The 16,046-nt window shown below is 47.1% G+C and overlaps 1 protein-coding gene across 2 annotated transcripts in view; it reads right to left on the minus strand.

Moving 5' to 3' along the window:
• The window catches only part of LOC124804988 (golgin subfamily A member 1), a 122,847-nt gene that overhangs the window by 70,226 nt on the left and 36,575 nt on the right, over positions 1–16,046 (minus strand). The window lies entirely within an intron of this gene.

The raw sequence follows: 16,046 nt of genomic DNA on the forward strand, positions 1-16,046 counted from the left end.
TGGGAGTATTACATAATTTCCTCAGGATGTATCCTAGAATGGCATCTGCCTCTCCTAAAACTAGTTTCGTATGGTCATTTCACTTTAAAACATCTTGGATGCATACTCATAGATATTATACCTATAGTTCTTCCCAGTGACTTATCACTAATCACATAATGAAACAAAGATGACGCTTCCCAAATATTTATACCCAACATGCTATATTTTTCATGTTGAAGGTGAACACTCACTCACTATTGCAACAAGATACAACAATCATCTGTAAACTGTCTCCAGTGTTAGTCTCCATCATGCAAACAAGTGTGTACCCAAAAAACTGATTTTTTTTTTTAATTTTTGTATTCACATTTTGCCAACCATGAACCTTAACGTTGCTGGGGAGGGTTGCATGCCTCAGTGATACAGATAGCTGTAAAACAGGTGCAAGCACAATAGGGAGGTATCTGTTGACAGACCAGACAAATGTGTGTTTCCTGAAGAGGGGCAGCAGACTTTTCAGTAGTTGCAGGGACAACAGTCTGGATGATTGACTTATGTGGCCTTGTAACATCAACCTAAAGGGCCTTGCTATGCTGTATTATGAACAAGTGAAAGCAAGGGGAAACTGCAGCCGTAATTTTTCCTGAGGCCATGCAGCTTACTGTATGGTTAAAAGATGATGGGCTCCTCTCAGGTAAAATATTCCGGAGGTAAAAACAGTCCCCCATTCAGGTCTCTGGATGGGCACTACTCACGTGGATGTCGTTATCAGGAGAAACAAAATTGGCATTCTACGGACTGGAGCATGGAATGTCAGATACCTTAGTTGGGCAGGAAGGTTAGAAAATTTAAGAAGAGAAATGGATAGGTTGCAGTTAGATACAGTGGGAATTAGTGAAGTTTGGTGGTAGGAGGAACAAGACTTCTGGTCAGGTGAATACAGGGTTATAAACACAAAGTCAAATAACAGTAATGCAGGGGTAGGTTTAATAAGGAATTTAAAAATAAATAGGAACACAGATAAGCTACTACTATGAACAGCATAGTGAACACATTATTGTAGCCAAGATAGACATGAAGCCCACACCTACAGCAGTAGAACAGTTTTATATGCCAACTAGGTATGCAGATGAAGAAGAGATTGAAGAAATGTATGATGCAATAAAATATTCAGATAGTTAAGGGAGACAAAAATTTAATAGTCATAAGGGACTGGAATTCAATATTAGGAAAAGGAAGAGATGGAAAAGAAGGTGAATATGGACTGGGGGTAAGGAATGGAAGAGAAAGCTGCCTGGTAGAATTTTGCACAGAGCATAACTTAATCATAGCCAACACTTGGTTTAAGAATCATGAAAGAAGGTTGTATATGTGGAAGAGGCCTGGAGACACTGGAGGGTTTCAGATAGATTATATAATAGTAAGACAGAGATTTAGGAACCAGGTTTTAAATTGTAAGACATTTCCAGAGGTGGATGTAGACTCTGACCACGATTTATTGGTTACGAGCTGTAGATTAAAATTGAAGATATTGCAAAAAGGTAGGATTTTAAGCAGATGGGACCTGCATAAACTGGAAGAACCAGATGCTGTAGAGTCTTTCAGAGAGAGCATTAGGGAACAGCTGACAAAACAGAGGAAAGAAATACAGTAGAAGAAGACTGGGGAGCTTTGAGAGATGAAATAGTGAAGGCAGCAGAGGATCCAGTACCTAAATAGACGAGGGCTAGTAAAAATCCTTGGGTAACAGAACAGAGGTTGAATTTAATTGATGAAAGGAGAAAATACAAAAACGTGGTAAATGAAGGAGGTGAAAAAGAATACAAATGTCTTAAAAATGTGATCGACAGGAAATGCAAGATGGCTAAGCAGGGATGGCTAAAGGACAGATGTAAGGACGTAGACGCATATATCGCTAAGACAGATACTACCTGCAAGAAATTTACAGAGACCTTTGGAGAAACGAAACAACCTGTATGAACACCAAAAGTTCAGACGGAAAACCAATCCTAAGCAAAGAAGGGAAAGCAGAAAGGTGAAAAAGTATATAGAGAGTGTACACAAGGGCAATGTACTTGAGGGCAATATTATGAAAGTGGAAGATGAGACAGGCGAATTACCTTCAGACTTAAAGAAGAAGAAAATAATTCCAATTTCAAAGAAAGCAGGTTTTGAGAGGTGTGGAAATTATTGAACTATCAGTTTAATAAGTCATGGTTGCAAAATACTAACATGGATTCTTTACGAACGAATGGAATAAGTGGTAGAAGCCAACCACACGGAAGATCAGTTTGGATTCCATAGAAATGTTGGAAAATGCGAGGCAATAATGACCCTACGACTTAGCTCAGAAAACAGATTAAGGAAAGGCATAACTACATTTCTAGTATTTGTAGACTTAGAGAAAGCTTTTGACAATGACTGGAATACTCTCTTTCAAATTCTGAAGGTGGCAGGGTTAAATATAAGGAACGAAAGATTATTTACAATTTGTACAGAAACCAGATGGCAGTTATGAGTCGAAGGTCATGAAAGGGAAGCAGTGGTTGAGAGGGGAGTGAGACATGGTTTTACCCTATCCCCGATGTTATTCAATCTGTATATTGAGCAAGCAGTGAAGGAAACAAAAGAAGAATTTGGAGTAGAAATTAAAATCCATGGAGAAGAAATAAAAACTTTGAGATTTGCCAATGACATTGTAATTCTGTCAGAGACAGCAAAGGACATGGAAGAGCAGTTGAACGGAATGGACAGTGTCTTTAGAGGAGGATATAAGATGAACTTTAACAAAAGCAAAACAAGGATAATGGAATATAGTTGAATTAAATCAGATGATGCTGAGGGAATTAGATGAGAAAATGAGACACTTAAAGTAGTAAAGGAGTTTTGCTATTTGGGGAGCAAACTAATTGATGATGGTTGAAGTAGACAGGATATAAAATGTAGACTGGCAATAGTGTTTCTGAAGAATAGAAATTTGTTAACATCGAGTATAGATTTAAGTGTTAGAAAATATTTTCTGAAAGCATTTGTTAGGATTGTAGCAATGTATGGAAGTGAAACATGCATGATAAATAGCGTAGACAAGAAGAGAACAGAAGCTTTCGAAATGTGGTGCTACAGAAGAATGCTGAAGATTAGATGGGTAGATCATATAACTAATGAGGAGGTACTGAATAGGATGTGGGAGAAGAGGAATTGGTGGCACATCTTGACTAGAAGAATGGATAGGTTGACAGGACACGTACTGAGCCATCAAGGTATCAACAATTTAGTACTAGAGGGAAGCGTAGGGCGTAAAAATCGTAGAGGGTAAAAATTGTAGAGGGAGACCAGAGATGAATACATTAAGCAGATTCAGAAGGATGTAGGTTGCAATAATTATTCAGAGATGAAGAGGCTTGCACAGGGTAGAGTAGCATGGAGAGCTGCATCAAACCAGTCTCTGGATCGAAGACCTCAACAACAACAACAACAACAACAACTCACATTTTATGTACATACCTTCAATCCCCTTCAAAGTATTCTCCACTTGGTTAATATGGTTTTCTAATATTTTATTCCATTTTACAAAATCTTTACATTCAGCTTTTGTGATGTTTGATGGAGTACTTGTTTTCTTTTCTTCAACTCAGCAACATCAGCAAAACCCTTTCTTTTCATGTCTCTTTTTACTCTAAGAAACTAAACTCTCACAGGGCAAGGTCGATTGAGTATGGTGGGTGAGGAATAGGGGTCATACCACTCTTGGCCAAGAATTGTCGTACATACAGGTCTGTGTGGGCAGGGGCATCATCATGATGGAAAACCAGTCACCCGACTGTGACAAATCAGGCTTCTTCTGCTGCACACTTTTAAGCAATCTTTTCAAAACTTCGAAGTAGAAAGCCTGATTAACTGTCTGATCAATCAGGACGAACTCTGAATGTATGACCGCTCTCACATTGAAAAAACTAATCAGCATTGTTTTAATGTTTGATCTCACCTGATAAGTTTTCTGGGGACAAGGAAAACTTGAAGTCTCCATTGGTTTGCTTATTGCTTTGATTCACAACCTTAAGCATAGCACCAAGTTTCGTCACCTGTGTTAATTTTTGAAAAAAGAAAAAAACAAAAAGTTTCGATCATTTTGGAACTCTTCTCTCAAAACAAAGCACACTCTAAGTGACCTTGTTTTGTTCAGCAGTCAGCAGTAATGGCACAAATTTGGCAGCCATTCTTTTCATTCCCAACCCAAATGTTCTGGTACAATTGGCTGCCCTGAACTCCCAGCCTCTTCCGACAGCTTCACAATTTTTTCAATGATTCGTCACGATCTTCGTTGATGACTGCATGGATGTTTTCAACATTTTCATGTGTTTGGGACATGTATGGATGACCAGAATGAGGCCTGTAATCAACTGACATTTAACCATTTTTCCTTAGCATCATCCTCATATACCGTTTTTAACATTCCAAGAGTCTCTGTTTCACTTTCTCTGAGCAAAAAGCAAAAAATCAGCCATTGCAAAAATGATAATCACACAAATCATTATAAACTCTGCCGTTATTAATCCTGACCTTCCTCAGTGACAGCACTTGGCTTACAACTCCAGAATGTTCGCTCTACGCACTCCTTGTTAAAAACTGTGCTAACATTCTCTTTAATTTTGCAACAAGTTTCTAATATGGTAGTTGAACCATTGCTGTTGTGGCTCCCAACAAAGCATAAATAATTAAGTTCCCTTTACACCAACACTTAGAAGCATACCTGACTCTGGGTTGTAACAGCTTCAGTAACGATTTCCTCTTGTAATAAGTTCTGATAGATGCAGTATGAAACTAATTGCTCTTTAGTGCCACATTCTCATGAAGATGAAGACTGGCTTTTGAGACAAGGTTTCATTGCTTTTCTTTTAATGTGAACAGCCTTTACATATTATGGGGCACAAGGTAGCAGTGCTACCTTAGCAACTTATGCATATGGTTAATTACCATTGTTGGGAAGGTTCATTTGATGTAATTTCTCTAAATTTTAAATAAAAGCTTTTTGCCTAAGTATTACATCACCTGGATGATAACACCCAAATGAATACTCAAGAACCAGAGTGACATTTCAGTGTTCATGCTGTATTTGTGATACATACAGCTACTGCTAGAACTGGTCATCAGATCTGGCTACCTGGGAAGTAAGTCTGACTTTCCAACTAGTGCATTCCCTCCAGTTATTTTCCATACTACCACAGAAAATGATAAATAAGTTGGAAGTAAGGCCTGAGCAAATGAAGGAGAGGGTTATTAGATGCAGATTTTTTTTTTTCCCTCTATGAATCATCAATCTTCTGGCTGGTTCAATGTGGCCTGTAATGAATTCCTCACCTCCACCAATGTCTTCATTTAAGAGTAGCACCTGCACCCTACATCCCCAATTATTTGTTGGGTACATTCTAATCTCTGTCTTCGTCTACAGGTTTTACCATCTACTACTAATATAGCTATCAATTAATGCAAATAATGGGTATTTCTGATACCATTACAGGAAGCTACGAGAAAACCGGGGAACACTCAATTCAAAACAGAGTTTGAACTTTCACACTGTTCAGTGTGGAATATTTTACATGTCAAACTGAGCAGCATATTTTTAAAAAATACTATTGTGTTTGTAATACTAAATATACTATGTTTAGACAACCACAAACAGACTGGCTTGGTGGTTCAGAGGGGAAGTGACAAACATCAAACCCAAATGTCTGGTAACAAATACCCTGCAATTTCTGGAATTATTTTCCTGGGATTTATCTCTTTTTTCATCTCTAGCAATAGTTTGTTCAAATGGGAAATGCCAGCTAGCACCACACTATGGAGTCTACATTGAATTGCAAATCCTCCCTAACTGGCTGGGCAATTTAGTTGTATGGCTGGAAAAAGGCAAGAGTTTCCCACCTCTGAAAGGATCACACCTAGTAAAGCACTGTGATGTTCAAAGAAATGTTCAGGATGGGGTAGCTTTACTTTTCTTAAAAAGTAATTCTTGTACCCTTCCACACATGAAGCTCATTTTATACATAATCCACAATTATAATTTTGTATATTTTATTCCCACGTATTCAAAAGATTACAATATGTTTCAGGCAATTTTCTTGTCTCTGCATTTCTAATACCTCTGTATTACATACAAATTTGATAAGTTCTGAAGATTTTTACATCCAAAAGTATCACAAATTAATGACAAAAATAGGAGGCAGTCTGCTCTTTCCACCTATCTGAATTTTCCACCTTTGTCCCAGTGGAGCATATAATGTCTGAAATGGCATGAAATATCCACCTCTGGAAAATCTGCTCGGTGACCTTCTGGGTTTGAAACTATTTCTAGTCACTCTTAGATTGCTCGAATGAGAGAGTTTATATTTCGATGTACCCACACTGTACACTTGGCCAGTTGATTCCTTCTGAGCATACTGTCAAGTTGTAAAATAAAATACTGCACTCATCAATGTTTTGTTCGTATATAGTATATGCTTTGGGGAAGGCTGTTGAAAAACAACCAAAATGCAAGTACCTTTAGTATTTCACATTACAAATGGCAGGCAGTAGGTTGGTGATCATGTGCTGATGTGCTACAGCACACTGTAAATATCACACTAAATGCCATTTCTCTTCAAATGCATATTATGGGGTTTCTCTTCAAATGCGTGCTGGTACGCAACTAAAACAGATGAAACCGTTTTTGTAGTGCTCTCTCTGCAATAACTATAAGCGAAAGGGCATCCCTGACAGCTTGCATAACTGTTGCCAGCTTTCTGCTGTGAAGTGTCAATGGCTGCAGACATAAACTGTAGCCATCTGTAGACCTTTGACAACACTTAGGCACTGCCATAGAGACATATACAAAATTGCGTTACATTACTGATTGAGGTAGGCTCATGAAGCTGACTCATCCCACTGCAACTGTCATGGACCAACTTATGCCAACAAAGCTACAGAAAACTGTTGGGTCCTGAGATTATAGTCAGCAACACTATGGTCAACTCAGAGAAGGGACAAAATTGTGTTTTCAACTGTGCATACTCTGACGTGATGTTATCCCTGCCAGCACTAAGTAGCTTTCAGCACCAAGTAAGTATTTTGCTTTGAAAGTGCGTATAAAGTATAGTGCAGGCAATATGTTGAATTCTGTAGATGATCCGCTAAAGATGCACTTTTCCAGTAGATCATTGGAGGAGGAAGTGAGAATTAAAGAGTTATTTAGTCCTACTAGAAATGTAAAAGTGCTAGGGCATGGGATAGGGCTCACTGATTTGGCTCAAACTATGTGAGTAGAAGCAGGTAGATGCTTCTTTCAAATTCCTAGAATATTTCACGTAAGTGGTTCATAGGGGAGTGTAAAACACTTTCTAAAGATTTATGAGTACAGTGTTAGTGATTACTGAGCAACACTTTATGAATATGTGCCATGGTCAATTGCACTAACTGGCAATTTGTTGGCTTGGGTTTGATTCTCGCTGCTATCATCTTCTTTTGTTTGTTTCTCATTTCATTTTATTCTTTAAAATGTTAACCTGTTAATTATAAAATTTAAATAATTTAAACAGCTCAATTTGTATGAGTAAAATTAATCAATCTAGTTATGATTACTAACCTTGTAAGTTAAGAGGCCATAGGTAGTGGTAATAATAGCAAATATATGAGGAAATTTAGTATGAAAGTCTACGAAGAGAGTCTGATCCTGAATATGATGTTCACAATGCATCTCTTTGCTTTCCACAATTGTTATTCGGGAACAGCAATGCATGGGGTACAGGGGAAGCGAAAGATCTCTGACGTATTAATGAAAACCAAAAAAACATAGTAGAAATCACAAGCATATAAACAACATCCTTGCATTAGGTGAAGCTAGTCACCCTATCACAATGACATAGTGAAACACAATCTGTTTATTTTTGTAATATTGTAGGACACTAGTAAAATTTTGCAAAGCCCCCAATGATTTAGGATGCCTGGAGTTTGTTGAAAGCATTAACAAAGCTGTATATCACTGTGGGGCGAGCAAAACTGTCCTAAAAGAGTATTAATAAAATACGTACATCCAGATAATTTGAGTGTATAACATTTTATGAATCAGGCAATAATACGAGCAATTTAATCTGTCGGTGAAGATAAGCATTTCTGCAGTCAGTTTGCATACTGTCAGGTTGTGGAGCAGTACATCAGTGACAGGAATTTGTACAAATAAAAGTTGTATTCTGAAGGGTGGGTATATATCTTAATAGTATTTTCAAAACCAATCAGTATGTTTCTTCATGATTACTACTTAGAAATATTTATCACGAGATGATTTGTCATCAAGAGCAAATTTCAGAGTGATATATTACTAAGTGACTATTCCAGAATCTGGTACCAGTTGCAGGTTGCCTGTCTAACAACTTCCAGGAGAACAAAAATTTTATTTTCAGTACTTCGCATAAATGACTGAATATAAAATTTAAAATGCTGTCAAATCTACTCACTAAGAAGTATAATCTTAGGGTAAAAGTTTAACAGAATACGACAAGTATTACAGTAGAAAATGTGTGCATCTTGAGGCAGCAAAGCTGACTGTGCGCATCCAGTTTCTGAGAATGATCGCAGTTAGCAACTTCCAACGAACTTAACAAAAAATTTCAATCCTTCACAAACTTTCAACCTGACACCCCAAAAAAAGGCCCATCATTTAACATATTTTTGTTGTCATGCAGTAAAACTTCAGCATCAGACATGATTTGATGTATTATTTCTTAACTACCAGCTCTAGTTACAACAAATTCAACACAGTATTCACTTATGCCTGCAAAATGATGTCATTGTAAGACACGAAATTCAGGAGATATGTCGCCAAACACTGAGATACATGAAAAACTTACTTTTGCTTAAAATGGAGTGCAAATCACCCGAACTATATTGATTCTGTGTTTCATAAAGAGGACAACTAGTGACAAACATTACGAATGATTTCAAATCTTTTCGAAAAGATTTCCACTTCCTTGTTAAATGTCAAATATTGAATACATTAACCCACTGATAAAGCAATCTGACATTTGAAGCCATTTTATACATGGGGTTTGGTGGCACATTATTAAACTATGTCATGGGCTTCATAAAGTGATAATCCCTAATGTGTAAGACACCAAGCTGTTCTCTATGAACCATAGATAATCACAACCAGTAGCAGATTCAGTAGTCTAATGAAAGTGAATTTGAAAGATTTTATTGCTGACACAAACTACAAACACCTTTTATCATGTAAAAATTATTACTAAATTACTGTAATAAGTCAGAAACCTATAACAAACATTTTACAAAAAATAAAGGAATGTTACATGCAAGTGTATTGATTTATGACTAAATCCAAGGAGACAATAAATAAGACATGGAATTGAGAAAAAAAGAAAGGAGAAAAGAAATGGAAGAGAAAAAAATTTATCATGAGACGGGAACACAACTGGAAGGGAGGGTAATGGGTGCTGCAGCAGGGGAAGGCAGCAGGTAATGAGGGGAGGGGCCCAGCGAGAGGGGAGAAGAGTGGGGATAGAAAAGGGAGGTGGAGACAGAAGGTGAGGAATGAGTAGAAGAAATGAGAGGATGGGAGGAGCAGCACAAAAGTGGAAGTTGAGTGGCAGCGGAAAAAAGAAGAGAGGGGACAGGCGGACATGAGAGGAGAGGAGGAACAAGAGAAATTAAAGGGAGCAAAAGGAAGTGAGGGGAGGGAAGTAATAATAGAGCTGAGACAACAGCCGGGCAGAGGAGCAGCAGGTCGGATCGGGCCCCAAGGGTCAGCGGTCGAGCGGGACGGAGTGGGCCCGAGGGTCAGCGGTCGAGCGGGACAGAGTGGGCCCGAGGGTCAGCGGTCGAGCGGGACAGAGTGGGCCCGAGGGTCAGCGGTCGAGCGGGACAGAGTGGGCCCGAGGGTCAGCGGTCGAGCGGGACGAAGTGGGCCCGAGGGTCAGCGGTCGAGCGGGACGGAGTGGGCCCGAGGGTCAGCGGTCGAGCGGGACGGAGTGGGCCCGAGGGTCAGCGGTCGAGCGGGACGGAGTGGGCCCGAGGGTCAGCGGTCGAGCGGGACGGAGTGGGCCCGAGGGTCAGCGGTCGAGCGGGACGGAGTGGGCCCGAGGGTCAGCGGTCGAGCGGGACGGAGTAGGCCCGAGGGTCAGCGGTCGAGCGGGACGGAGTAGGCCCGAGGGTCAGCGGTCGAGCGGGACGGAGTGGGCCCGAGGGGATGACAGGGAGGGGCGTGACAGGTGGGAGGGGGGACTGTGACGGGAAGAGGGGAGGATGGATGGGGAGGGGGAGTGTGTGGGACGGACAGACGGACACGAATTGAGGGGGGGCGGGGGGGACGGAGGGAAATGAGGCGAGGGGGTGGGTGGGCGGGACGGAGGGACACAAGGTGAGGGAGAGGGGGGGGCGGGCAGGACGGAGCGAGGCGAGGGGGGGCGGGCAGGACGGAGCGAGGCGAGGGGGGGCGGGCAGGACGGAGCGAGGCGAGGGGGGGCGGGCAGGACGGAGCGAGGCGAGGGGGGGCGGGCAGGACGGAGCGAGGCGAGGGGGGACGGGCAGGACGGAGCGAGGCGAGGGGGGACGGGCAGGACGGAGCGAGGCGAGGGGGACGGGCAGGACGGAGCGAGGCGAGGGGGACGGGCAGGACGGAGCGAGGCGAGGGGGACGGGCAGGACGGAGCGAGGCGAGGGGGACGGGCAGGACGGAGCGAGGCGAGGGGGACGGGCAGGACGGAGCGAGGCGAGGGGGACGGGCAGGACGGAGCGAGGCGAGGGGGACGGGCAGGACGGAGCGAGGCGAGGGGGACGGGCAGGACGGAGCGAGGCGAGGGGGACGGGCAGGACGGAGCGAGGCGAGGGGGACGGGCAGGACGGAGCGAGGCGAGGGGGACGGGCAGGACGGAGCGAGGCGAGGGGGACGGGCAGGACGGAGCGAGGCGAGGGGGACGGGCAGGACGGAGCGAGGCGAGGGGGACGGGCAGGACGGAGCGAGGCGAGGGGGACGGGCAGGACGGAGCGAGGCGAGGGGGACGGGCAGGACGGAGCGAGGCGAGGGGGACGGGCAGGACGGAGCGAGGCGAGGGGGACGGGCAGGACGGAGCGAGGCGAGGGGGACGGGCAGGACGGAGCGAGGCGAGGGGGACGGGCAGGACGGAGCGAGGCGAGGGGGACGGGCAGGACGGAGCGAGGCGAGGGGGACGGGCAGGACGGAGCGAGGCGAGGGGGACGGGCAGGACGGAGCGAGGCGAGGGGGACGGGCAGGACGGAGCGAGGCGAGGGGGACGGGCAGGACGGAGCGAGGCGAGGGGGACGGGCAGGACGGAGCGAGGCGAGGGGGACGGGCAGGACGGAGCGAGGCGAGGGGGACGGGCAGGACGGAGCGAGGCGAGGGGGACGGGCAGGACGGAGCGAGGCGAGGAGGACGGGCAGGACGGAGCGAGGCGAGGGGGACGGGCAGGACGGAGCGAGGCGAGGGGGACGGGCAGGACGGAGCGAGGCGAGGGGGACGGGCAGGACGGAGCGAGGCGAGGGGGACGGGCAGGACGGAGCGAGGCGAGGGGGACGGGCAGGACGGAGCGAGGCGAGGGGGACGGGCAGGACGGAGCGAGGCGAGGGGGACGGGCAGGACGGAGCGAGGCGAGGGGGACGGGCAGGACGGAGCGAGGCGAGGGGGACGGGCAGGACGGAGCGAGGCGAGGGGGACGGGCAGGACGGAGCGAGGCGAGGGGGACGGGCAGGACGGAGCGAGGCGAGGGGGACGGGCAGGACGGAGCGAGGCGAGGGGGACGGGCAGGACGGAGCGAGGCGAGGGGGACGGGCAGGACGGAGCGAGGCGAGGGGGACGGGCAGGACGGAGCGAGGCGAGGGGGACGGGCAGGACGGAGCGAGGCGAGGGGGACGGGTAGGGAGGAGCAGGAGGAATTGGGGAGGGTCTAGGAGGAGCAAGACTAATAAAGGGGTCGGGGAGGAGCAGGAGGAATCGGAGGGTGTAAAGGATCCGTAGGAATCGAGGCTGAGGAGGATTGAAGGCATCTGGAGGAGGGAAGGATCAAGAAGATCCAAGGGGTGGCGAGCAGTGGGAGAAATCGGAGGGGGTTGGGGAGCAGCGGGAGGAATGGGAGAGAGTTGGGAAGGAGAAGGAGCAGGAGGTGATTGAGGATGATTAGGAGGCATTTGGATGGGGAGAAGCTTGAGGCAGCAATCGAAGGGAATAGCATGAGGAAGTGTTGTAAAGCGCGGTTGAGAGGGGGAGAAGAGAGGATAGTTAAGAGAGATTGGGGAAGGGAGACAAAGAGAATGGGCAGGCGGAAAGGAGAGGGAAGAGAGAGCGGGAAGGATTCGAAGGCAGGGTAGGTGCTGAAGAGTGGAGAGGATCTAAAGAGAGGCAAGGCGCTGAAGAGTGGAAAGTGGCTGAAAAGTGTGAAGGGGCTGCAGCAAGGGGTGTGATGAAGAGTGTCAATGGTTGAACAGAGGGGATGCAATGAATAGAGATGAGGGGAGAATGAGAGCATTGAGGAAAAAGCAGAGAGGTGGCCGTAGGCAGTGCTATGGTGGGGCGGAAGCAGTGCGACATGGGGGGGGGGGGGGGGGACGGGGGGGGGGGGGGAGCAGCGAGGGGAGGGTGAAGCGATGGGAGGATGAGGCAAGGGGACAGTGAAGGGAGGCGGGGGGCTAGGCGGGGCTGAAGTGTGTTAAGTGAGGTGATGCATGGAGTAGGATTAAGCAAGGTGACGCTTGGAGCAAGATTAAGTGGGGTGATGCACGGGGCAGGATTAAGCGAGGGGACGCGTGGAGCAGTGTAATGGGAGGGGAGGCGTGGAGCAGGGTAATGGGAAGGGAGGCGTGGAGCAGGGTAATGGGAGGGGAGGCGTGGAGCAGGGTAATGGGAGGGGAGGCGTGGAGCAGGGTAATGGGAGGGGAGGCGTGGAGCAGGGTAATGGGAGGGGAGGTGTGGAGCAGGGTAATGGGAGGGGAGCCGTGGAGCAGGGTCATGGGAGGGGAGGCGTGGAGCAGGGTAATGGGAGGGGAGGCGTGGAGCAGGGTAATGGGAGGGGAGGCCTGGAGGAGTATGAATGGAAGGAAGATTCGAGGCAGGACGAAGAGGTGGGTTGTGGAGCAGGTTGAAGCAAGGTGAGGGATGGAGCAGGTTGAAGCAATGGGAGTGGTGAGGCAGGATGATGCGAGGGGATGGGAGGGGAGAAGCAACGGGAAGTTAGGTGAGGGGAGAAGCAACGGGAAGTTAGGTGAGGGGAGAAGCAACGGGAAGTTAGGTGAGGGGAGAAGCAACGGGAAGTTAGGTGAGGGGAGAAGCAACGGGAAGTTAGGTGAGGGGAGAAGCAACGGGAAGTTAGGTGAGGGGAGAAGCAACGGGAAGTTAGGTGAGGGGAGAAGCAACGGGAAGTTAGGTGAGGGGAGAAGCAACGGGAAGTTAGGTGAGGGGAGAAGCAACGGGAAGTTAGGTGAGGGGAGAAGCAACGGGAAGTTAGGTGAGGGGAGAAGCAACGGGAAGTTAGGTGAGGGGAGAAGCAACGGGAATAAATGGGAGGGTTGGGTAGGGTAGGGTATAGGAGTAAAAGGAGGAATAGCGGAGAGGGGAGGAACAAGAGGAATAGCGGGGAGGGGAGGAAAAAGAGGAATAGCGGGGAGGGGGGGAAAAAGAGGAATAGCGGGGAGGGGGGGAAAAAGAGGAATAGCGGGGAGGTGAAGAAAAAGAGGAATAGCGGGAAGGGGAGGAAAAAGAGGAATAGCGGGGAGGGGAGGAAAAAGAGGAATAGCGGGGAGGGGAGGAAAAAGAGGAATAGCCGGGGGGGAGGAAAAAGAGGAATAGCGGGGGGGGAGGAAAAAGAGGAATAGCAGGAGGGGGGGAGGAAAAAGAGGAATAGCGGGGGGGGGGGAGGAACAAGAGGAATAGCGGGGGGGGGGGAGGAACAAGAGGAATAGCGGGGAGGGGAGGAACAAGAGGAATAGCGGGGAGGGGAGGAACAAGAGGAATAGTGGGGAGGGGAGGAACAAGAGGAATAGTGGGGAGGGGAGGAACATGAGGAAAAATGGGGAAGGGAGGAAAAAGAGGAATAGCGGGGAGGGGAAGGAACATGAGGAAAAATGGGGAAGGGAGGAAAAAGAGGAATAGCGGGGAGGGGAGGAACAAGAGGAATAGCGGGGAGGGGAGGAACAAGAGGAATAGCGGGGAGGGGAGGAACATTAGGAAAAATGGGGAAGGGAGGAAAAAGAGGAATAGCGGGGAGGGGAGGAAAAAGAGTAATAGAGGGGAGGAGTGGAGTAACATGAACTGAAGGAAGAGGAGTACGAAGGGAAAGTAAGGGGAGAGCAGGAGGATGGAGAAATGTGGGGGGAGCAGTAGGGTGGAGAAGCGAAGGGGGAGCAGTATGGTGGAGAAGCGAAGGGGGAGCAGTAGGGTGGAGAAACGAAGGGGAAGCAGTAGGATGGAGAAGCAGGGGGGAGGCAGGAGCAAGAGGAAGTGAGGGGAGAGCAGGAGGAAGTGATTGGAGAGCAGGGCCAAGGGTAAGTGGAGAACAGGGGCAAAGGGAATGAAGGGCACAGCAGGAGCAAGGGGAAGTGAGAGGAGGACAGAAGCAAGGGGAAGTGAGAGGAGGACAGAAGCAAGGTGAAGTGAGAGGAGGGGAGGAGCTGGGGAAGTAAATGAGGGGAGAAGGAGGAAGAAGTAAGGTGATGGCCGAAGCAGGGAGTAGTAAGGTGATGTGAGAAGCAGGAAGTAGTAAGGTGAGGGCTGGAGTAAGAGGAAGTGAGGGGAGGGGATGTGAGGGGGGAGAGGCAGGGAGGGGAGGAAGAGTGGGGAGGGGGAAGCAGGTAGTGGCAAAGAGAAGAGCGGAAATAGGTGAAAGTGAGGTCAAGGGGGTAAGGAATGTGAGTGGCAAAGCCAAGGGGGGCGGAAGGAGAGTGTACAGCCAAGGGGGGGGGGGGGGGAGGTGAGTGGTGAGACCGAGAGGGATGGGAGCAAAGTGAGTTAGGAGGCCAAGGGGGGAAAGAGGATTAGTTGCAAGGCCAAGGGGTGCGAGGAAGGTGAGTGGCGTGGACAAGCAGGGCAAGGAAGGTGAGGGTGTAGGTCATGGGGGAAGCAGGAGGTGTAACAAGGCCTGGGGAGGGGGGGAAGGTAAATGTTGATGTTGAGGAGGGAGGAAGTTGAGTGGCAAAGTCGAGGGGTGAGGAATGTGAGTTGTGGAGCCAATGGGAGAGAAATGTGTGTGATGAGGCTGAGGGGGAAGGAATGTGATTAGAGAGGCCAAGGGAAGAAGGATGGGATGAGGGAAGAAGTGAGGAAAACCTGAGAAGGAGGGAAGAGAAAGGGAGCAGTATGAGGAGGAAAGTAGGTGGAGGAGCAGCAGATGAGGATGTGATTGATAGGTGAGGGAGAAAGTGGTGCTGGAAAAGAATGCTTTCATTGTATGGATGAGAATGAGATACAAGAGAAATATTTAGGACGATGAGAGGAGGTTAGTATTATTCTCGGAATCCTTGTCATCTGACATCCATTGCTGGATGAATGTCTGCTCTAGATTTCTTGATGTCTTACAGTTATTACGTAAAAGCATCTATGTTATTTTTGCATGTTGTCTAAGATCAGGACATGGTCTATTTATTACGACCAGCAAATAATTTCCTTGATGTGTCTATTAATCTGAATGCTCTACAACATGACTACAGGTGCCTGAGTGCCTGTTATATGGGCTGTCTGGATCCTTCAACATGACACTAGTTTTCCTGAACTCCAGGGATTGTAACCGTCTCTTATGTATCCTCATATCCTGCCCCCCCTCTAGGACGTAACCTCCAGGATCATCTTCTTCCCATCATTTACAATTCTTTACTAAATAATTTACACCATTATTTTCTACTTTCATCCCATCATCTCATTTGATTTTCCTCCATTTTGTTTCCAGCTTTCTTCATTCAATTCGCATTTCTCTTCCTCTTACTCCTCCTTTACTTCTCTCTCTATATTACCATCTCTTTACTGAAGCTGTAATAATTCATTCCATTGTACTACCTTCAACCGCCTTCTCTCTCTGGTAC

The sequence above is a fragment of the Schistocerca piceifrons genome, chromosome 1 (assembly GCF_021461385.2).
Source record: "Schistocerca piceifrons isolate TAMUIC-IGC-003096 chromosome 1, iqSchPice1.1, whole genome shotgun sequence".
Classification (NCBI taxonomy): domain Eukaryota; kingdom Metazoa; phylum Arthropoda; class Insecta; order Orthoptera; family Acrididae; genus Schistocerca; species Schistocerca piceifrons.